At 44.6% G+C, this 24598-nt stretch overlaps 1 long non-coding RNA gene and 1 pseudogene across 1 annotated transcript in view; one reads left to right on the plus strand and one right to left on the minus strand.

Moving 5' to 3' along the window:
• Positions 1 to 15808, plus strand: part of LOC129146924 (uncharacterized) — a 42145-nt gene extending 26337 nt beyond the window's left edge. The window contains exon 3 of the long non-coding RNA XR_008554303.1: positions 15798 to 15808. This is a non-coding gene — a long non-coding RNA (uncharacterized LOC129146924). The remainder of the gene's footprint in view (positions 1 to 15797) is intronic.
• Positions 15809 to 24068: 8260 nt separating this feature from the next.
• Positions 24069 to 24382, minus strand: LOC119258988 (cytochrome c-like; annotated as a pseudogene).
• Positions 24383 to 24598: the final 216 nt, after the last annotated feature.

Here is a 24598-nt window from a genome sequence, read left to right on the forward strand (position 1 = left end):
TGTCAGTTGGGCTCCTCAGTCTCCCTTTTCCTCATGACCCTGTAGGACGAAGGGTCCTACTTCAGTTTGTCGCAAGGTACAACAATCCCATGGAGACCACTGTCTGTCTCATTATCCTCCTCATATCTCCTCCTTTGCACCTTCACTATAACCTCCTTCAAATGCAAAGGTCACTCCCCCCACCCCCACACACACACATTTACTTTCAAGAATCCACATGCACAAGTTTTCTGGAGATAAGTACAAAACCAGGTGCTCATATGGAGGTGGTTTAATGATGGTGACTCTTTTTCTTTGCTGAAATATGGACCCTGGAACAGAAGTGAATTTTTAATTCTTGCCTTAGGAAAGTAAGCCATGTTGATTTTATTTCTATTGGACTAGGCAGACAATGCTTTGCAAACTTTTGTGAGCAAATGAATTGCCTGGGGGTGGACATGGTAGCTTGTTAATTAGGTGGATTTATGGGCCTCATGCCCCAGAGGTTAAGAACCAGGAGATCCAGGATTCTGCGTTTTAGCAAATGAACCCCTCTTTGTCCAGCAGTTCTAATGCAGACTATCTTTGCCCACCCTTTTGGCAAACAGTGGCCTCTGCCAGGATCAGGGGTGCTTGATCTGAAATGCTGTCAACTTCCAAGCATTCTTCTTAGTTAGATGTTAAGTGAAGATTTGTCCCCTGAGCTTTCGACAACACTGGAACTGAGTAGAAGTTAGTCTTCATCAAGGCAAGGACTGGACCCTCAGAGAGGAAGAGCTTCAGAGCTGGTAGTTTGAAACTTGCTCTTGACCCAATACTGAGTTTAGTGGGGGTTGCTGCACACAGAAAGCTGGGAGAAGGAAAGAGCTTCTGCACAGCAAAAGAGACAATAACCAAAACAAAGAGAAACCCCACTGACTGGGAGAACATTTTTGCACACAACACTAATGATAAAGGACTGATCACAAAAATCTACAAAGAGCTGATGAGACTCAACAACAACAAAGAAAAGAATCCAGTCAAAAAATGGGCAGAAGAGCTAAAAAGAAACTTCTCTGAAGAGGAAATGCAAATGGCCAACAGGCATATGAAAAAATGTTCAACATCACTTGTCATCAGGGAAATGCAAATCAAAACTATCATGAGATACCATCTTACACCAGTGAGAATGGCACATATTAAAAAAACTAGCAACAACAAATGTTGGCGAGGATGTGGAGAAAAAGGAACTCTCCTGCACTGTTGGTGGGAGTGCAAACTGGTCCAACCACTATGGAGAGCTGTGTGGAGATTTCTTGACCTACTAAACATAGAGCTTCCATATGATCCAGGCAATTCCACTCCTAGGTATTTACCCAAAGGACACAGAAACAGTAATTCCAAAGAGCACCTGCACCCCTATGTTTATAGCAGCACTGTTTACAATAGCTAAGCTTTGGAAACAACCCGAATGCCCAAAAATAGATGACTGGATCAAGAAGATGTGGTACATATACACCATGGAATATTACTCAGCATTCAAAAAAGATAAACACATGCAATTTGCAGCAACATGGATGGAGCTGGAAGGGATCATGCTTAGCGAAATAAGCCAGAAAGAAAAAGAAAAATACCGGATGGTCTCACTCATAGCAGGAATGTAGGAAACTTAAATAAGGGACCAGGAAAGTGAATAACTATAAAAAAGTAAAAATCAAAATCAACAAACAACTATGAACCAGAGACACTCTATGGGGAGTGGGGGGTGGGAAGGGGGGGATTGGGGTCAAAATAAGGGGGTCGCAATTGTACGGGGAATATAAAAATAAAATTTTTAATAAAAAAATACATAAAATGAAAAAAAAAAAGCAAGCTGGGAGAAGGAGCTGATGCTTGATACAGATGCATGGAATGGCCCAGTCACCAACCTGCCAGGAGGGCAGTAGCAATGGCAGCAGCAATACCTGCAGGGACTCACATCCCCCTTTCTCACCCCCCCCCACCCCAGTCCTCTATGGCAGGACAGTACTCACTCTGGCCCTAAGTGTTTTTGCACACTCTCCAACTTGGCTGGGCTGGGGAGAGGCGATTAGCTCGGATCGTCTTTGGCAGGATCTCTTGATCATGCACAACTGTCCGCATTTCTGCTTGGATAAAGATCTTGGCCACTGGCCACACTTAGGTCACCAGTCATACTTTCAGGAAAATTGGAATGAGCTTCACATATTGTGAGAACAGAAAGGGAAGCCAGTACAACTAGAGGAATACACAAGGTGAAGAGAGGCAGGTCAATGAGGTGATGGCCAGATCATGGAAAGTCTTAGAGATCCTGTTTAGGTGTCAGAATTTCATTTGACTGAGGGTGAGCTATTGGAGGCTTTTGAGGATGTGGATGATGTGGTATTTCTTAGAACAAAAAGTCACTTTGAAGAATGGACCATTCTATAACAGTAGAAACAGGGAAATGAGTTAGGAGGGGACAAAAGTAATCCAACTGTGAAATGTAGTAGTAGAGGTAGGGGTGGAAAATGGTTGGATTGTAGGTATTTTGAAGGAAGAACCAACAGGACATGCTGATGTATCAGTTAGGCATGGAGAAGAATTAACGGTGCGTTGTGGGTATAGAGCTCTAGCTAGAGCTCTACCTTTTCTCTGGTCTACAGTCCTATGTTCTCTGGGTTCTACACCTTCATAAGTCATAGGGACAATCTGGGGGATTCAAAGTCTCTCTCCCTTCCTCTAAACTTCAGCATCAACAACCACAGGCTGTCTTGTGGTTTCCTTCCTTACAAATATAATTATTATTTTTGCCTATAACTGGACTGTTCTCAAGGACATATCTTAAACTTCTCTGAACCCCCTAATCCTATTCATTCCCACTGGAATAAAAACTTGTGCAAACATAGCATGCTATAATTAAAACCTTGGCTAAAATTCTTTGAAGTAGAAGAATTAGATCCCACTTTACAATGGTAGAATACCATAGCTTATGTGATCAGATTTGGTTACTACATTGTATGTCCTGAATCTTGTTTTTCATTAGTTTGAGATCTATATCGGGTTTCTTGGTTGTTTGAAAACTTGTAGCCATTCCTTTCTCAGATATTTCTTTTCCTCCATTCTCTATTTGTTTCATTTGGGACTCTAATTAGATACCACTGACTTCCTTATTCAATCCTTCAAATCTCTCCTTTCATATTTTCATCTCCTTATCTCTCTGCTGCACTGTGGGTGACATATTTGGTTCATTAGGTTTTTTCCCCCTGAAATTTATTCTAATTTTTCAAACATGCAACCAAGTTAAAAGATCTTTACAATAAACATTCATATACCAACTATCTGGATTCTACTGCTGGCATTTTGCTATACAATACCTATCCGCTTGTTCATCTATTTTTTTGGATGCATTCAATTAGATTACAGGCATCAGTAACCATGGACTTTTATTTCAATTATTCATTTCTAGAAGTTCATTTATTTTCTAATCATTCTATTTACTTCTAACAGTATCTCCTTGCTTTATGTTCTTTATTTCCTTAAACATTTTCGCACATAATTCTCTTTATTTGACAATTTCAGTAACTCCTTGAGTATAACTTGGTTTTTGTTGTTTCTTGCTTGATCTTGATTTATGCCATGCTCTCTAATATGGTGACCACTAGCCATATGCAGTTATTTAAATTAAAATTATAACTGAACAAAGTGAAGAGACAAGTAGTGCCTCCAGATGCAACCTGACCAGTGCCGTGCATGACTACTGGCAGGATACAAGGATCCTGGTTTACTGCAGGCCAGCAGAGAAGAAGGGGTTTAGGGGGAGTAGAAAGGAAGCTTCTGGAGGTGGTGACACATAAACTGAGACCCGTAAGCATAGCATAAGGTGAGTTTTATGTTTGATTTGGGGCGAACAGCTTGCTTAATAGCCCCCTTTCTGTGACTCACTGGGTAAGTCTTATGGCAACCTGTTTCCTTCATTCTTCCTGCTTTCTTCCCTGCCACTCCTTTTCCATAGACATAAGACACAATATCAGCGTAGTTCATGTTCTAGGTGTCATGTGTTTTGAAGGACCCATCTGGAGAGTTTTTGCTGCCACAGAATCTGCCCAGCCACCTGCCAAATATTTGTTGCAACTGGACCACCTTTCAGAGCGCTTATTGCTAGTGGCAGTTTTCTTGTTTACTGTCTGTCCCTCACTGGAATGTAAATGTCACCCAGAAAGCTCACCTGACTTCTTCATTGGTATTGCTGTCCCCAGGGCCCAAGTTCTTGGGACATAGCTTGTAACTGTTGGAAGAATGTTACTCTCCTTGGAGAATCTTTTTAGAAATTTCAGGACATACAGTTTACGCAAATAATAACGAGGGCCTCGCTGGTGGCACAAGGGGTTGAGCACAGCACTGTGAAGCTATCTGCAGCCTCTGCAACATGAATTTGATCCCTGGCCAGGATGGTGACCCACAGGGCATAGCAGACCTCTCCTGACTCGCCTGTTGCTCCCCTCAGAAGTGCATTTTCAGTCAATCTGCCCATTCTGTTCCCCTCTCTGTCTCTGGTGCATCTTCTCACCCCCCACACCTCTGGCCTGTATCCCAGTTCTTGTATGCATAAATAAATAAATCTTTAAAAAAATAATAACTACTGATTTAGACTGGATGGAATCCTGGTGAGGGAGGGCTTTGAGAGAGGCTAGGAGAGGTCTTAAAGAATGGTCCAGAGGCACTTGCTCAATTGTGGATGTTTTTTCCATTCATGGAGATCCAGTGAGTTAATTAGTACCTGTTATTCCCTCCTTAGGTAGAGTTTCATTACTCTTGTCTACCCCTAACACATTTCGCCAAATTTGGTTTTAGAATCTGATCAGATTTACGTTAAGCTTCTTTCTCCAGTCCATTGCCTGAATGTGATGGCTTACAAGGGTTAACAGAAGCATAGGAAGCTGCGTACACTGGAGCCCTCAAGAGTGGGGCAGTCCCACCATTGAAGTCACCATGTAACAATAGAAAGGAAGCCTGGCAAATTCCAGACATTCCTATGACTTGGACATTCTGGATCCACTGTGAACTCTGCAGGGCATTGCTTGCCCACACCTCCAAGAACAAAAAGAAAATTGCAGCAACTTGGTAAATTTTCAAATAAGTCAGCACTATTGGTTCCTGTCATGACCTGTATGAGAACATGACTGCACTTCTGCTGAAAGACCGTTTATGGAATGTCTCATTCCCTGCACGGAACCTGTTTCACTGAGCAAAGCTGTTGCTAGGGAAAGCTTGAACTTAACCGTAGGGCTGCACAAATTCTGTTGGTTCTTAACATCTTTCTCCCTCCCCTTTTCAATCACCCTTCCCAGCCTCAGCCTTTCTTGATTAGATTTCAAGCTAGGTGCCTCCCCAACTTTACAAATACACATACTTAATACATTTTAATTTTTTATTGTGCCTAAGGCTTTGTATTTACCAGGTTTCCCCTGCATAGCAACATCACCCAGGGCCCATTGTCTCAGAATCCATTCCCAAGTCTAGTGTAAACTCAAATATAAATGCAAACAATAAGAGAATGTTATGGGGAGGGATGGGGCAAAAAGTCCCCAATGGACTAAAGAGATTGTTATGCTTTGTTGATAAGGTTCTTTTTGTTCTCCCCTCTTTTGGCAAATGTTTTAGTTAAAGTGATAGTTAGAACACATCAAAGAATCCTTGAGTGATCACTCCAAAGTGTTAAAGTCCGTGGTAACAGAAATTAAGCAGGAGGTAAGTTGAACATTGGAATAAGTAGCTGTGTGTCCATGAGCTCTTCTTAGTCTAGCAACATGGTTAGTTTAAAAATCCCTGGTGGGAAATGACACAGAAACAGTAATTCCAAAGGGCACCTGCACGCCTATGTTTATAGCAGCACTATTTACAATAGCTAAGCTATGGAAACAACCCAAATGCCCAAAAATAGATGACTGGATCAAGAAGATGTGGTACATATACACCATGGAATATTACGCAGCAATCAAAAAAGATAAACTCATGCAGTTTGCAGCAACATGGATGGTGCTGGAAGGGATCATGCTCAGTGAAATAAGCCAGAAAGAAAAAGAAAAATACTGGATGGTCTCACTCATAGCAGGAATTTAGAAAACCTAAATAAGAGACCAGGAAAAAGACTAATCAATACAAAGTAAAAATCAAAATCAACAAGCAATAAACCAGAGACACACTATAAACCAGAGACATACTATAAACCAGAGACACACTACGGTGGGGGGGGGGTGGGTGCAGGAAGGGCAGGGAAAGGAAGGACTAGAGTCAAAATAAGGGGTGGGGGGGTGCATTGTATGGGGAATATAACCAAAATGAAAATGCATACATTGTGCAAAGATGAAAAAATATGTAAGAATTATATAAAATAAAATATTAAAAAAAAACTAATTGAAAAAAAAAAATCCCTGGTGGGGAATCCCCCTCTTTCTGGCTGGGATCAGGTAATACAATAGAGGGGAAACAGATGGGGCATGATGGTTGTTTGAAATAGGGTTTGGATGATTAGGATCTAGTGTCAGATGAGTTCCTAGTAGAGTTTGGGCTAAAGTCCCCACTCAGAATCTGTTTTCTGTAAAGTCCACCTGTGAGTTTAACGAAGGTCCTAGCTCTAAAAGTTTCAAACAACTGAAAGTTTCTAACTAACTGAGACCTAATGGACTATTACCACTACTGCCTGCTCTATTTCCAGTCTCTGAACTAATGGCTGAACTGTGTTGGTAAAAGCTCGTGGCCACTTAGCAGACACAAATGCTCGCCACCCATCACTCCTCCTCTCCCCGGGTTCAGATGGACACAACCCGATGCCACAACAGACATCAGGAACTGTGGCAACCCTGGCTCCTGTCAACCTTTACTTTGAATCGACAAAATGGTTCTTCTTAGGACTAATTTTCCAATTGTAGAATGACCTGGCGTAACTTATTTGACCTCATTAAAGGAGGGTGGCCGTAGAAGACTTTGTTTTTTGTCGGAGTTGAAAAACTCACTGTTTCACCAAATCACACAAGAAATTAAGGATCGATTCCAAACCTGCTTGTCATTTCTATTCTCTATGATTCCACTGTTTCTGACCTTCTTCCTCCCTGAGAAGAAGGTCTGTGTGCTTTGGATCCTGCATCAAAACTCAGTCTGTCATTCCAGCAAAAGGCTGAGGTAGAATTCTGGTGACTCAGACACTGGGTAATGACTGTGGTCCACAGGAGGTGCCCATGGACAGGAAGCACATGGTACCAACTCACCCAAGTTGAAGGCATGGATGGTGCTGGACAGACTAAGGAACTGTCAACATGGTGAAAACTCTCTTGACCTCAGAAGAAATTCCCCTAAAAGCAGGGAGTGAGAAACTTTCATTTTTTTTTTTTTGAAGATTTATTTATTTCTGCATACAAGAGCTGGGGTACAAGCCAGAGGTATGGGGTAGGGTGGGAGGGGGAGAGGATTCACCAGAGACATAGTGGGGAACAGAACAGGCAGATTGACTGAAATACACTCTGAGGGGAGCAGCAGGCAAGTCAGGAGAGGTCTGCTGCATCATGTGTTTTGGCTCCCTGGCTGGGGATTGAACTTGTGCTGCAATAGCTGTGGATTGCTCCACAGTGCTGACACTTAACCCCTTGCGCCACCAGGGAGGCCCCCAGAAACTTTCATTGTTGATTCATTTTCCTTCATTCTTTGTTGTATTTTATTGATTATGAATTTCTATTTAGAGAGATTTTCTCTTCTGTTCTAATTCTATATCAGCCCCTGTATATGCCAGGTTAATAGTAGAGTCCTATAGCCTTACCCTAAACAAAAGAAACCCTTTTTGCATGTATGTATATACCCTCAACAACTTTGTGGAGCATCTTTAAATTTACCACTAAGGTTTGGTTCTTTATCTTTTAAAAATAAGGTGATTACTATTCTGTTCTTTTCCTAACTTGGCATTTGTGGGGAAGTGCTGGGGAGGATGTAGAGGTCTTAAATATGGTCCTATCCTCACTGTGCTTACTTTTATTATACTGACTAAGCAGAGTCAATCCAGTTAGGGAACAGGTGTCTGAATGTGCTTGTGTCCTACAAAGAGAATAGTTGGAGAAAGTTTTAAAGATTAGGAAGAAAAACAGAGGCAGATAGGCTGAGGCCTGAGTTTTTAGAAGTAGAACCACAGAAGGAGCTCCTTTACTTCAAGTAAAGCTGCAGGAGAAGTAGTGCATCTGAGCTGGCCTCACCTCTATGGGGCATTCAGGGAATGGCAGCTCTGACTACATCCTGGCAGATTCCAGCTCCAGCTCATTCATTCTAACCTTCTCCAAGAGCATCCCTAGGCTGAGGTAGGGGAGCTAGGGAGACCTGGCAGGGTCCTTCTGAAGAGAGGGAGAATGAACAGGGAAGGATTTTAGGAGCAGTTCAGCTGAACTGCTCCAGCTGAACTGAACCATCTGTGGGGTGGGTGGAGCAGATTCCACGTCTGCATCATGGAAAGTTGAAGCATCAGGTCTGGATGCTGTTGCATGAATGTGGCTCAAGCGGCCTGTACTGGATCCCACGTGGAGCCTGGCCAACAGGGTGCAGCTTGTTCCTATTGCTCCCCAGAGTGTAAAAGAGGGCACCAGTACAGTGGGGGACCTGGTGGTGGAGCAGGACACTGCCTACCAGAATGATCTGAAGAAGTGCTGGGTTGTGCTCCCCAGCCTGTAACCCGACCCTCTGTCATACTCTAGGTTTTAAAGAGCTCCACTTAAAATGCAAATACTCCTAGGTGGTCTGAGACTACTTCATCAACTTATGCTTTAGCTTGTGCCTTTATAACTTCCCTTTTCTCTACATCCTCACCAACATTTGTTGTTGCTAGTTTTTTTTTTTTAATATGTGCCATTCCCACTGGTGTAAGGTGATATCTCATTGTGGTTTTGATTTGCATTTCTCTGATTATAAATGATGTTGAACAATTTTTCATATACCTGATGTCCATTTGCATTTCCTCTTTGGAGAAGTGCCTTTTTAGCTCTTCTGCCCATTTTTTGACTGGATTGTACACTGCTGGTGGGAATGCAAACTGGTCCAACCACTATGGAAAGCTGTGTGGAGGTTCTTCAAACTGCTAAAAATGGAGCTTCCATATGACCCAGCATTTCCACTCCCAGGAATATACCCAAAGGACACAAAAACATTAATTCAAAAGGAGACCTGCGCCCCTATGTTTATAGCAGCACTATGTACAATAGCTAAGCTTTGGAAACAAACCAAATGCCCAAAAATAGATGACTGGATCAAGAAGATGTGGTGTATACACACACACACACACACACACACACACACACAATGGAATACTATTTAGCAATCAAAAAAGATAAACTAATGTCATTCACAGAACATGGATAGAGCTAGAAGGGATTATGCTTAGTGAAATAAGTCAGAAGAAAAAGAAAAATATTAGATGGTTTCATTTATAGGAGGACTATAGGGGAACAAAATAAGGGATGGGGGAAAATAATAATAATTAAAAAAGAAAAACACAAAACGAAATTAATAGGCAACTATAAATCAGAGATATTCTGCAGGGAAGCGGGAGGGAGAAGGATCAAAACAGGAGAAAGCAAGAATTGTACAAAAATGAACAATCAACAAATATATACATATAAATAAATTACATTAATAAAATAAAAATAAATAACTTCATTGAGGTATAAAGAACATGGAGTAACTCTGGCTCCTTTGCCTCACCACCTCTACCCGCCACTGGCCTCTAGGGCTGCCCCCTGTGGCTTTTCTTTACTTCCAGGTTTCATTACCCACATGTGATGTCATGTTATTCTAAAAAGTGCTCAGGAGTGAGAGGAGGGGGCATGTGTGCCTGTAATTACAGACACCCAGGCTGAGAAACAAAATGCATGAGAGATAAAGGGAGATTGTGGAGATGACAGGGGATGAAAGGCAGCTTGGTTGCTGCCTGCTTGCCTCCCTCCCTGCTGGTCTGCCTGTGTACCTGGTCTCCTGCTTTAGCATTAAAGGCATGTCAGATATCCCTAAACCTCCAAGATTCGTTTCCTATTTGCCAGAATCAACCACCTGGCCTGGGATGGTTGCATGAAAATAACTTACCCCAAAATTACTGAGTTGTACAACCATCACCACATTCTAATTTTAGAACATTGTCATCACCCCCAAAATATCCCTGCTGCCTATCTGCGGCCATTTCCCAGTCCTACCTCCAGTCCCCGGCAACCATTCACTTTTCTAGTTCTAGGCTTACTTTTGGCATTTCATATAAATGGAATCATGTAAGTGGTCTTTTGTATAATGTTTTTAAGGTTGATCCAAGTTGTAGCATGCCAGTAACCTGTGCTTTCTAATTGCTGAATAACATTCTATTGAACACACCATATTTTCATTCACTACTAATGAACATTTGAGTTATTTTCAGGCTTTTGGCTATCGTGAACAAGGTGGCTGCGAACTTTGATATATGTGTCTTTGGATATAATGTTCATTTATCTTGGACTGCTTTCTGGGAGTGGAACTGCTGGGTCATGTGTCAATTTATGTTTAACTTTTTAAGAAACTGCCAAATTATTTTCCAAAGTGGTTTTACCAGCTAACAATCCCACCAAAAATATACGAGGATTCCAGTTTTTCCAAGTCCTAGTCTATTGGACTTGTTATTGTCTGCCTCTTTCTGTTGTAAACATTCAAGTGGGTGTGAAATGGTATCTAACCATGGTTTTAATGATTCCTGTCCTCCCTAATGCTAATGACTTTAAGCATCTTGAGCTTATTGGTCATTTACCTGTCTTCTGCGGTGAAATGCCTCTTTGGATGTTGCTTTTTAAAATCCCTGAAAAGGAAACATATAAACTTCCTTGGGGATGGAGTTGAGGGAGGGGCAGTAGTGGATGGTCCCCCGGTTCACTAATTGCTTTATCCCAAGTGCCTAGCTCAAGAGCTTGGGAATAGAAGGTTGTGTACTAGTTTCTGATGGCTGTTGCAATCAATTAAGCAGGTCCTTGTTCAACAGCATTTTCTTATAATGTTGATGAGAAAAACAATCTGGCCATTTTGAGTGAGTCAACATTATTCAAGGACCTAATTCTGTCATGCATTTTGTTTAAATCAGCTTTCAAGAGCCTATTGAGGACTTACTGTACAACAAACTTCATGGCTTAAAACAAAATATATTCTTCCTCATAATTCTGGAGATTAAAAGTCTGAATTCATTTTCACTGGACCCAAATCAAATATTAGCAGAGCATCCGGGGAGAATCTATTTCTTTGCCTTTTCCAGTTTTTACAGCTTCATTCTTTGCATTCTTTGCCCCCAAAGCCCCTTACCCCACTTCAAAGTGAGCACCACAGCCTCTTAAATCTCTTTGTTCTGAATGTGGCTTGCTTTCTCTTCTGTAGTAAAATCTCCCTCTCTCTTTTAACTCCTGTGATTACATTTAAGACCCACCTGAATAATCCAGGTGATCTCCCTGTCTCAACACCCTTAACTTAATCACCCTCACCAAAGTCCCTTTTGCCATGCAAGGTAATGCTCACGGGTTTCCGGGATTAGGGCCTGGAATCTTTGGGCGTCAATATCCAACCACAGAGTAACCCCCTGTTAACAGAACGCTGCTTCCCTGGCTCATGACTTTTAGTCAGTCGGGCCTGAGGAAAAACCTCTGAGGAGACAAACCTTTTGGAAGCACAGGTAGGCCCTGGAGGGGTACTGGAACTATTTGCACTACTGAATTCTTGCCTTCTAGAAGTTCATCTTCTAGAACGTAGAGGGCGTTGACAGCATTTGAGACCTGGAAAGGGCTGAGGTAGCCAGCCCTGTGACGACTGGTGATAGGGCAGGGAAGGTCTAGAACTCTAGGCCTCCATGCCCAGGTCTTCTCCGTCCCTGCCTTTTCCCAGACTCACAGCCTTCTGGGGGTTCTTGGGGCGGCTGGTCCGCCGAGTTCAGCCCCGTCCTCAGAGCCTGACTCCTCTGCGGCGAGGCCCCGGCGGCAGCCAGGCTGCATCTCCGCGCGCCGCCAGCAGGTGTCAGCCTCCTCCGCGCAAAGGGCTGCCGGGCTGCGGCCGCCGAGAAAGTGGACCCCGCGGCGCCTGACTTTTCCGCCAGCAAGCTTTCGCTTGGTGTGTTTTGATGTGTCACCGTCTTAGCCACACAGGCATTTGTGTCTTTTTACTTCTCAGCCTAGCACGATCCTAGAAAAAGCAGAGAACTGCCTTTGGCGAGTGCGTAGACTCGAGGGCGTAGAGGGAGGGGTCCGAGGGAAGGGTCCCTTCTCACCTGCGCCGGCAGGAAGCCTCCGTCCTGCAGGAAGGAGGCTGTTTGCTGGCAAGAGTCAGAGGCATCAGTTTCTTTGTGCAATGAAAGCTCGGAGGACTTGCTGGTGGCGGTGAGCTATTGGATTTCAATTCGTTTCTTACCGGGCACATCACATTCTTAGCCAAAGTTTGTCTGCTTTGGAACTCCCTATAGTCCCTAGGGGAAGAGCTTTCTCCTGAAAGCAGATGGGGTGGGGCTGCTTGGATGCAGAGGGCTGAGCTAGCCCAGTGGGTATTTCTTAGCATAGGAAGCTGCAGTGATCTTTTGTTTCTAGGCTCTGAGGCAGGCCTGCAATTGAGTTTAATCTAATTGGCTCCTCGCACACTTGAGGCCTGACCCGAGGGGTTGTCACCAGCAACCCCTAAGCCTGTCTGTCACTGCTTTGCTACTGAACTTAGAAATGGCTGTTTGATTTCGGCAGAGCTAAGGCCTTTATTTTGCAGCAGCATGGTAAGGTTTATTTCTCTAACCTGAGTGTAGACAGAGATTAGAGCCCAGATCTGCTGTCAGAAAAAGACCTGGATGTAAATTTGGCTTTGCTGCTTACTGTTTGTGAGATGATGGGGAAGCTTCTTCACCTCTTTATGGCACTTTCTTCTTTCTTCTTCTTTCTTCTTCTCTCTTCTTCCTTCTTCCTTCTTCTTTCTTCTTTCTTCTTCTTCCTTCTTCTTTCTTCTTCCTTCTTCTTCCTCCTCTTCTTCCTCTTCCTCTTCCTCTTCTTTTTCCTCACTGCAAGTTTATTGAGAAAAGAAATAAGAGGAAAGGGAGATGCCTGTATAAATACAGGCAGGCAGTCTTAAAGGACAAGAACTGCCTATGTCTCCATCTTTTATTTTATTTTATTTTTTTATCTCCATCTTCTTAACTGTTAAATGGGAACACTGACAAAACTTACTGTAGAGAGGGCTATTTTGCAGAATCAGTCTCCAGTACTTGTAAAATGCCAACATTAGAAATCAAGCCTTCTTAAACCCCACCTTTTTGGTCTGTGCACCCCAGGAGGTCATCAAGGCCAGCTGATGGATGAGGCTGTGGTGTGAGTGGGCTGGGTAGAGCCCAAACCGCAGGCCAGGAGATACAGCCTAGCCAGGTTCACAGAGCTACATGGGCAGTGTATGCCCTCCTGGGATGAAGCCCTCATGCTCCCCTTGGGTGCAGCTGAGAGATGATTCCCAGTAAGAAATCCCACCTGTTTGGGGGCACATCAGTCACTGCAGGGGCAAATCATGAGGTCCAGTCCCAGCTGGAGAACCACCAACAGTGCTGCCTTGGCCATGTACTTCTCTGTGGGAACTGGTTTCCTCACCGAAAATGGGATATGATATAGTCTACTATTGGAATACACTGAAGACCAAGAAAAAATGGTTGCGATGCTGCTGAGCTGAGCATGTAACCCTCAGCAGCCTGGCACTGATGATCTGCATGATGGAGCCTTGGATTTTGATACTAAGGCCAGAGATGTTTAGAATAGGAAATCCAAGGTTAATTGGACTTCTGGTCAGTATGCCTGTAGAGAAACAACAAAGGGTCAAATAAAACCAAGCCAATAACAAAACCTAGAAATCTGACTGTAGAACTGAGGGTACCAGAGAGAGAAGGGGACTGCGGAGAAGGAAGTGGGGAGGGGCCCTGGGGACTATGGTAGAGGAGTATGGGTGCCTTGGTGGTGGTTTTGTTCAGGTAACACACCTGAAGGATATGCTCCTGTACCCCTGAATCATATAACCCAATGTTGCTTCACCCTTTGCACTCCGAACCATTTTACGATATTTTGATTTAATTTCTTGTGTCATTTCAAGATAAAACTTCAGGGAAACATGCATGTCTCAAAAAGTTGCGTTGAAATAACCTCAATTCCCTGTAATCACTAATAATTGCAATGTCCCCTGAGAGGGGACATCCGAGGGATATGCTAGAATTCCGATGTCCCCTGAGAGGGGACAGCGGAGTGCAAAGGGTTCAATTAGAAAACAGCTGGGGCCAGGGTCCATCTGGTGAACATTTCAGCCAGCCCATCGAGGCCCTCTCAAGAGGTATCTTCAGACAGTCTGTTAAGATGGAATCCTGGACATAGCTTGAGGAGAAACTAACTTGTGGTTTTGAAGTAAATGTAGCCTATCTTTGAAGAAGATTCACAATCTATTATGAATTGGGTTGCTGTGAACATTTGTGTTCAACTTCATACAACTTCACTTCTCTAGGATGAATATCTAGGGAGTGTAATTTTGGGGTCATGTGGTTTCCCTGCTTGTAGAATTTCTGATTGAAAATTGTAAGATAGTTGGGGAATTCCTTCCCTCGTGGGAGAGATTTCAATCAGATGTTAACAGTGGGAAGAATGCCACAGAATTATCGGGAGTCAGTGGTTATTTTTGTAAATAATAGGCAGCATATCTGTGTGTAGAGGGTGGGTGCCTTCCACACTGACTGTGGGGAGTGGAGTAGGGGGGGTGGGCAGGGCACTCTTGCTCTTCAGGGCATCTGCTGCAGCCCTGGAGGGACAGGGCCTTAACCTGACCCTTCAGTGGCCCCTCTTTGTACGTCACTGAAATCAGAGTTGGTTTGGGCTTAAGGGACTATTTCTTGGAATTTCCTTATTGTCAGTAAGGTTCAAGGCCAAGCCACTCAGAACTAGGAGGCCATCTACTGCAGGCTGGCCTCGGGTCAGACACACAGCGTTCATGTAACGCCTTCCCGATCAGGTTACTTGACCAAGTCACAGTGTGGAGTATCAACATTCTCATTTGGTTCATTGAGCAGCCTGTCACAACAAGGACCTCTGTAAAGAATCCAACCAGAGCTAACACTTTTCATCACCACAAACAATGCCAAAACGGCCTTGCACACTAACTTACAAAACACACTGTGACTCGTAACTGAATTTTCATGTGTTCTGCATAAACTCTTTTTTTTTTTTTTTAAAGATTTATTTATTTATACAAGCACTGGGTACAGTCAGAAGCGCGGGAGGGTGAGAGAATGAATTCACCAGAGCCAGAAGGGAGAGCAGAGCAGGCAGAATGATGAAGTACACTGCTGAGGGGAGCAGCGGCGGCAGGAGAGGTCTACGCGCCATGTGGGACCCTCGCCCAGCGGCCAGGGATCGAACCAGCGCTGCAGAGGCTGCGGGCAGCTTTGCAACCCAGCACTCACATAAACTCTTATTCAAAGGGGAAAGGAAGATGTTCCCAGTCAGCGTAAAAATCATTACAATGTTATAAAAAATGTTGACTTGCTATAAACTTCGTTGAATACTAGCTTTTCCTCAAGTCCTGATGAATAGTTTTCCTTAAATAAGCAAAGCAATGAGAACAAATCATAAAACCAAAAAATATTAAACATTGTGGGGGAAGGGGCGCATGTCCTAATCAGTTACCAGAGTCTGAACAGCACCTCTGCTTTCCACACTAGAATGCAGACAGTTACAAATTCGCTAGCCAGGCCAAGGTGCTGTTTGCTCTGGTCTCAGGAAAAGCAGCTACTAACTCTGCTGTGATTTTATTCCTCACAGCAAACCCACAGGAACAAATGATTGTTGGACACGTGTAGGTGACAAGATGGAAGCTCGGAGAAGCAGGCTGGTTGTCCTTCCTCCCTTTGCTCCACTTTCATAGTTGAGGTGAATGGTCACAGGGAGCTCTGGGAAAAATACCCACGGAGCGTCACTGCCTGGCTTTGTCTTAGCTGCTGAGCTTCTAGCTTTCTTCTGCCACCCTGTTCAGAATGTTCCCACATTTTTGTTGTAAATGTTCCCACATTTTTGTTGTAACTCTCTCAGGGCCCTTGGTTACTCTTATTCATAAACTCTTCAACCCCCTTTTTAAAATTGAAGACGTCACCTTCATTCCCCTCTCCTGGAAGCCTGCTGGCAGCCTAGCGTCCCACCTGGTAGTGTGGTTTGCAGTTTTCATTTCCTTTCCTCAGAGTTGTTCAGAGCCTGACTCTTTTCAGTCATTATTTTCACAAGTAGTACTTTCTCTGAGGTAAAGTCTTTTTAGTTTGGGGTACTGATGTACCCTTCTCAGCCCAGTTGGCTCCATGCACCACCAATACCTCCAGAACTTGTGTTTCCAACCTCCCTCAGCAGCAGGGGCCGCCTCAGACTCAGATGTGAACAAGCCTCCCCTACCACTCTCACGTTAGGCTCCTTATTGTGTCTTTTGTGAGGTAAATGAGTCCATAGAGTCAACAGCAATCCTTTTGTTCTTCTTACATTATGTTTCCATCATAATTACTAGCTGTGTATGCAGTTCATGTAACTCTGTGTGTCTTTCTGGGAGAAACTCCTTCCCTACTTACCAAAATAAGAGTTTTATTCTTTTTTGCTTTTATTTATTTTTTTAAAGATTTATTTATTTATGCATACAAGAACTGGGGCACAGGCCAAAGGTGTGGGGGGTGAGAGGATTCACCAGAGACAGAGTGGGGAACAGAACAGACAGACGGACTGAAACACTCTGCTGAGGGGAGCAGTGGGCGAGACAGGAGAGGTCTGCTGCGCTATGTGGGTCACCTCTCTGGCCTGGGATTGAACCTGCACTGCAGTGGCTGCGGACAGTCCCACAGGTTGCATCCCAACCCCTTGCACCACCAGGGAAGTCCTCTTTTTTGCTTTTTAAGATAGAATACCACTCAGTTTGAAGCTTACCAAAAAAAGATGCTAAGTACCATTACTCACCATTCCTACTATGCGTGGTTCATCTTTTTGATTCCTTTAGCTATCCCCTAGTACTAACTTGTAAAAAGTTTGTTACTACTGGGAGATGTTGTAGCGTATTATTTGCAAAATGTTTATGTTAATAAACTGGCAATCTATAGCATCACATTGATAATTTATCTAAATTAGTAACAAACTGCACTATAATTTCTACACCTTTTGAACTGGAAGACCCACCCTTGCTTCCTTCAATTCTATTTTCAATTCAATGAACACCTACTACGTGCCAGGACCCCTGGAGAACAAAATGGGATGACTCCGACTTCCACCTAGTGCAGGAGGTGGGCACTAAAATGGCTAACAGTGTTGCATGGGGAAAAAACAGGGACATATGACTGGGGCTGGGGACACCATCATGGAGGAAGGAAGCCCTGAAAGATGGAGCTTTTGATGGCCCATACACATGAGGCAAACTGAGACTTAGAGCTACAAATTGGTGACTGTGTGATTTCCACTTGGTCCAGGCTTCCTTGGACTCTGTTCAATGTCTTCATCATTATCTCCTGGAAATTGGGAAAACACAAAGTGCTTCCTGGGCTCAGCCCTGAACTCTGCTTTCTGGCATACCAATCTGTCAAATGAGTTTGACCTGGTTGGGATGTGATGTGGTTGGGTTAGGCCACAGAAGGGGAGATGGAGGAAAACCTGACCTCAGAGACTTGAACAGAGGGCACGGTTTGCCCTCATCTGGAGGTTTTGCTGCACCAGCTTCCCCCAGCTCACCTGCAGGCAGCTTTTCTGCTCTTCCTGCCTTGCCAGTTGGGGGCAACCAAGCCTCTCTCTATGGACCCACTCACACTAATAGGTTTGGAAAATGGGAAAATGTAGCCTTTCCTCAACTTGGCCCAAGAACTTGACTTTTTGGGGGAAATGCTGCAAGAGACCCTAAAGATGACCATGTCCACTGTCGGTCAAAGCACTGCCTAGGATTGAGGATGGTCCAGAGTCACTTGTTAGCCAAGCAAGGGCCATGTTACAAGTCCTTTGGGTGATTCAGACTGAAAACCTCTGAACCAACCCTCATTTTGCTTCTAGTGAGTGGATTGAAGTCTGGCCAGTGAAGAGATTTGTCTAGACACTTTGGCCAAGTTAAGATGAGAGCCCTACACCACTGCCAGTCTAGTGATTGTCACTGTACTCAACACCGCTGTTCACTTCCACTTTCCTTTCACGGTGGACATCTGGAGTCTGGGTCCTCGACATTCAGTCCTGGCAGCCAGGCCAGAGGGTTGACTGTTACTGTAGAGGGAACCCTGGAGTTGAGACCTGAAACCCGCCCCTTCAGACTGTTTCTTTGTTTCCGGTCTGTGGCTTTCTCATGAGTAGCCACCTCCACTCAGCCCTCAGGCCTCCCATAGGTTGAGTCTGGGGTGCCCCTCTCTCTGCCCTGTAACACTGCTACCTGCTCGCAGACCTTGCCTGGTCCTGCATCCTTGCACATAGTAATAAACACCCACACCACATTCAAGTCCCCTTGGTCTTCTTTGCTGCCATAGGGCTCACAGGCCCCTCCATCTTCTGCCCCCAGCATCAGAAAGTAAGCAGAAATGAGCAAGAACATGCTAGCATAGGAGAGCTTTGAAATCAGCATCCCAAGCCCCAAGATGCTGTTCTGTGTGGCTTTGAGCAAGTCATCAAACCCCTATTCAGGACAGGATGTCATGCAGTGTGTTTATTCTTTAGCTTCTCACTATAGTTTAATCACCCCACCCATAGCCCAGGGAAGTCAAATCAGACAATCCCAACCACTTCCGACCAAGGGAACCCCTATTTTTGCTCAGTTTTATACCTAGAAGCCAGCAAGGTGCTGCCACATGGAAGGTGTTCAATAAATATTTGTTGTATAAATGTGAATTTAGAGGCACTAGTATTCAGGGGAAGCACTTGAGCTTCCAGACTGCACTTCCTATCAATCAGTTCTATAAACTTCTTCCCTGAATCCCTTTAATAAGTAAGCCCCTCTCTGCACTGATTATTGTCAATGAGGCTCTAAATGTGGCCTTGACTGTTTCACCTGTAAAACCTAAGATGGTTCCTCCTCCCTCTGCCTGTTGTATCTAGCTTGCTACCTCCTCCCACCAGTTGGCCTCTGGCGTATCTACCCTGCTGGTGTCTGCTCTCCTAGTCCCCTGCCTCCTAGGGAGACACTTAACCACCATTTCCCCCAGGTTTCCAGACTTGAGTCTGTCTGCAGCCATATACCTGGGGACAGGAAAAAAGGGGAGAAAGTGGACATTTCTTTTGGCTCCACCTTCTCTTCTTGACACACACAACCTCTTTGGTCCTCCCAGGACCAGTCACAAGTACTTACCACAGCAGACCCTGCCCTGCACAGTCTAGGGGATAAGACTAGAGAGACAATTCCTGCCTTCCAGAAACTGAGAGTGTGGTTTGGGGGGAGAGACACACATGGAAGATCAAGTGATGATAAGAGGCATCACATGACAACACATGGTTCACCCCATGATGAGTAGAACAGATTGCTCAGTGTCAGAAGCAGTGCTCTGGGGTCTGAGTTCTGACTCCTTGCCAATTAACATTAGGGCCTTGGGCAAGTTATATAGCAGGTCTGAGCCACGGTGTCCTCATGGGGATAATAGGGGCCCTCATGAAATACAGTCACCTTTGGGTCTGCATCCTAGTCATAACTACCACAGGCAAGATCCACAGATATGTCTGAACTCATCCATGGGCAGAAGTTGAAGGAGGAGCAGGTTATCTGTATAGTCTCAAAATAATCTCCCCCAAGGTACTTGCCAATTACGAAGAGAGGAATAACTCTACTATGGAGAAACCTGACTGATACCACCTTAATCAAGTGACCAAGCTTAACATCACCAATTTATAATAAGATAAATCAACATCATGCAGCCCCTGGTATGATGTGCTGAGAAGGACACATCATTTCTATGATGTGTCATAGAATCACCACTAATGAGAAACTCAACACCAGGAATCATCGATGAAAGACTAAGGAAATGTTACAGATTGGAGTACAAGGGGACACACAACTAAATGAAATGTGGGCTCACTGACCAGAAAAAAGACACAAGGGAGGAAAAGAATTGCAGTATGGTTGTGTGAGATGTTAATATCAGGGGGAGCAGTGTGAGGGGTGCACAGAGCTCTCTGTACTATTTTCACCACTTTTCTGTAAATCTACATTTGTTTTTTAAAAAGTGACACTCAGGGTGTGTGGGGAGTGAGAAGATGCACAGAAGGTGCTTAACTTTGCCGGCACAGTATGTGCTTAAGAAGTTTTAGCCTCTGTTTTGGGGTTGACAAATCCTAAGGATGGCAGGTAGGGAAAAGGGGAAACCAGCCTTCAAAGCAGATGGATAAGCCTGAGCAGAGACCTACAGCTACAAGACATGTTTGGGGGATATAAGCAGACCAAATAGATCAAAGGAGAAGGCTTAAAAAATTATTTTTAAATAGGGATAATAGGAAATGAGGTAGGAAAGGACTCAACTACCTAATTGAAGGTGCAGCCCCAGCTAGAGAATGTGTGAAAAAGTGGTAACATAAACTTAGAAGTTCCTCTGTTTCAGAAGTACTAAGATGGGGTCCCCACTGCTTGACAGAGATGATTATTGACTAAGGACAAAGAATGGGTGGGGGAAGGTGTCAGGAAGAGAACATTCTGAGAAGTATTTTAAGAGTTTGGAACGCAAACTCCAGCACCAGTGGGGAGGGTAAAGAAAAACCCAGGCGAGAGGAGAAGAATGCAGAGGGTGGGGCGAGTGGGTGGAGATGGTGTTCTGGGGTGAGGTGCAGGGAAAGCAGGCAGCACCTCTCAGGGCCCCGGAACAGGCTGAGCATCCTGAGGGGAAATCTAAACTGAGAGTCCTAGTCTGTTTGCTCTTTTCTGGTCCCAGATGCTGAAATGCAACAGGGGACCAAAAGGAGGCTGGGAAGTCATCCAGGAACATGCAGTGTCTTCTGGGAGGTCAAATCAAATGCAGCAGGAATGTGCTCACTGTGCTCAGAGAGGTGGGAGGCCCTGGCCACACGTGGAGGTTGGAAAAGAAGCTCAAATTCAAGTTCACTGTGGGTGAGAGGGATTGCCTGTGCAGAGCTTCCTGAGGCAGCTAGGATGCAGGCTCTACCCTCCCTGCATTGGTGCAGGTGGCCCTGGAGGTCTTGGGGAGCAACCAATTTCAGGGTCCACTATTCAGTGCAGAGTGGGCTCACTAGAAGTTGAGGTTCAGGTCTGGCAGGGGTTCCCTGCTCTAAGTCTAACTGTGGGGCTTTGCTCCAGCCCTCCTATCATCTTCCTCTGAGGGTAAGGGCTCCTGCAGAGGGAAGCTAAGTCATGGGATGGAATATGACTTGCTGTGTTTGGTTGAAGGTGGACGGTGCCTAGTTCAGTTTTTATCCTGGCTGCACATTGCAATCGCCTGGGGACATCTTTTTAAAACCCCCAGTGCAAGGATCCCAACCCCTAGACATTCTGATTTAGTAGTTTCCACTAAAACTCAAGCATAACTAGTTTTAGGGCATCAATGGTTTTGTTTTTTAATTTTCTATTCAAAAAACGGTAGAGCAAAGGGAAAAATACCCCCCACCCCTCACCTTCAAGCTTAAATGATTGTCAACTCTTGGCCTGTTTTGTGGAAGCACTTCCCCCTCTGACTCCCCTGCACCTGCCCCTGATTTCTTTGAAGCATCTCAGGCACAAGCTCATGACCTTGGCATCCCCAGGTTGCTCTCAGGTGCAGACAGGGCTGAGCCCCATGGATCAAGTCCAATCCCTTCACTGTACAGATAAGAAAAGTATGACCCAGAGAAGAGAAAGGCTTGTAAAAGTACACAAAAACTTCTTCCTTTAATGTTCTTGAACACTTGAAAGCACTGCAGAGGCGCCTAGAGTATCCTTCTCAAAACACTTCTAGGAAACCTTGCCCTGGTGCGAGACCCAGGGCTCCCAGAGGCAGAAGTGGGGTCCAGGTGCCGACTCTAGGTTTGGTTTCTTTGGGTTTCTGGCCAAGCTCTATTTGGCTTTGTTCTGCTTAGTCTCAATGCAAGAGTGTTCATTAATGGCCCTGTTTGAATTTCCACAAGCTCTCAAGACCCTTTGAGTAAAATTCAATGGTTTTATTCCTGGCTGCAGGAACAGCAGGTGCTGTGGTGACTCAGGGCAGGGAGAGCCAGGAGTTCCAGGCCATGGGCCTCCATGCTCCAGAGGCACAGAGGCTGAGTGTGCTTAGAGGTTCACGGTTTCCTCAGGCTAGATGGCAGGGCCTTCGTGGTGAGTGAGCTTCCGCAGGGGCCTGTGGAAAGGGACAGGTATGCCTGCCCACTGCTGTGCTCTCACATGCCGCATCTGTCTTTTCTAATCAGAGAACAGATGATAATTGTGAATCCAGGTGTTGATTTCAGGACCTCTTTGAGAGGAGCCAAATCCTCAGCACCTGGATCATGAAAGTTGGCTGTGTCTGGTCCAGAAAGCTTGGAGTTGCTAGTGGTAATGGCAGCTCCAGAGCTGGGGAGAGCTAGGCTTGGTGTGACCTTGGTCAATGTGCAGGGACTAGAGTTGTTTCCTTTCCTGCCTTTATGAAAGTCCCCTTCCATCTCACTCCTGCCAGGGGTGGGCCCTAGACCTGGCTCTCTTCCACATGATCTTGCGAGACAGCCGGTACCACCTCCTCCCAGCTCTCCATGAAGCTGTTGTTGGGGCCAGGGCTGAGTAGAGAGGAAGCTGCGTGCAGGGCGAGGAGGCAGGGGCATGTCAGCACTGCCTGCTGGTTAATGTCCTGTCAGGTTTTCCAGGAGGGAAAAAAGACTCCCAAGTGAAAGGAGGTCTTGGGGAGCAACCAATTTCAGGGTCCACCAATTATTTATTTATTTGACATTTGGCCTGAAGTCCAAGGGGCAGCCTTATTTGCCATCTTAATAAAATCAGAAACTTTCACTAGAACTACAAGCTGGGCCCTGACTTGAGCTATATCTACATTTGTCTCCTACATGTCTCTGGAGTTGATGGGTTCTGTGCGGTGTGGGTGCTGGGAGAGGTGGGGTGTCAGAGTGGAGACACACCTTTGACACATGGGAAAACTGGAGTGGAAGGTCCCTCCCTGCAGGAATCTTAATGCAAGGTCTAGTGGATAAGGTAACAGGCACGTACACATGGGAGAGACCCAAACTACTTTGGTGTGCCTGCCAGTCTGACCTCCAGGACTGGTGTGCCCTGAGTATCACTGTGAGACAACTGAGTAAAGCAGGCATCAGAGGTGGGAGTGGATATGCTGCAGGCAGAGACAAGAGGTTGACAGATCTATTATCCTTGGAATGGGACAGAAAGGTAACAAGCCCCCGCCTCATCTCTGAATATGGACCCCAGGGTTCAGTTCTGTTATGGCAGGCAGCCACCTTTCTTTGCCTCATGTTAGGGCATCCCCAGAGGGTCAAGGCAAACAACTTTATTTTTTTTTTTTTTTCAAAAAATATGCAAATACACTTTGTGTTATTTTAGGCACACATATAATTTTTATTTTGTATAAACTTGTATGCTATATAGGCAATTTTTAGTATATAAAATGCACTTGCTTAGATTTGGCTAGTGAGCTATTCCAGACTCAGTTTAGGCCCAGCAGAAGTGGTTGCTACAGCTTGCTGATTGCTACAGTCTTCCCTCAAATGGGCTGGGTGGCAAGCAGGCGGGGAGTCCCCTGGCCCTGTCATCCATGTGACCAAGGGAAGCACAAACTTTGCTAAGACTTTGGTCTTCATTTTCAAACTGCATGGGCTAATTTAGCATCTCACTAAGGTCTTTTTCAGTTAATTCTTCTCTTTTTTAATTAAAAATCAGCATTTAATTGCCCTGGAAAATAGAAACATTTGATGGTTTTACCAAATTCGGATTTCTTCTCACTTTCTGAACTCTAAAGAATTTTACTTTTTTTCTTTTACCCACAAGCCAATCTTATTTAAATCAGGATTGTTGAACAAAATAATTCTACTAGCCATTCATGACCTGAATTCTGTTGTATGAGATCAATTTAAAAATGGTACACAGAAAAAGTCATGAGATATTTCTGTTTTGTAATAATAAAGCAGTCCCAACTATTACTAATGAGTAGCTTCCTTGAGATAAGCTATCAACTCTGCCCTTTCTGACTTCTTAATGCCAGCTAAGATCATTTTTGTTCCAGGGATGTACTTGGGAGTCTCCACATACTCCATCATGTGTCCTCTTTCCAGGTGAAGCCTTTGTTCTTGTTGGCATCTTTGTAAGAGAACCCAGGGGCCTGACCTGTCTTTTGCCCAAACAGACCATGGAGATTTGGCCCAGTTTTGTGCTTGCCTCCCTTTTGCTTGGTATGGCGCTGGACACACTTCTGAACAAAAATCTTCTTGCCCTTCTCAAAGCCATTCATTTTTAAAACGCTTTCATTGCACACAACACAAGGGTTATTGCTCGCCAGCCAGATGTCCCACTCTTTGGGAAATTTTATTTCAAGAAAACAAAAATTTCAGCAAAGGTTCTGGTTACTCAATCTGCCTTTTGCCCATTGCCAGGTGATGTGTGGCAAATAGCCTTTGTGCTGAGTGATCAATGAGGCCAGGACAGAAAGATGTGGCAAATTCCTGGC

This window comes from Talpa occidentalis, unplaced genomic scaffold (assembly GCF_014898055.3).
Source record: "Talpa occidentalis isolate TD23 unplaced genomic scaffold, MPIMG_talOcc4v2.1 talOcc4.5, whole genome shotgun sequence".
NCBI classification, from domain to species: Eukaryota; Metazoa; Chordata; class Mammalia; order Eulipotyphla; family Talpidae; genus Talpa; species Talpa occidentalis.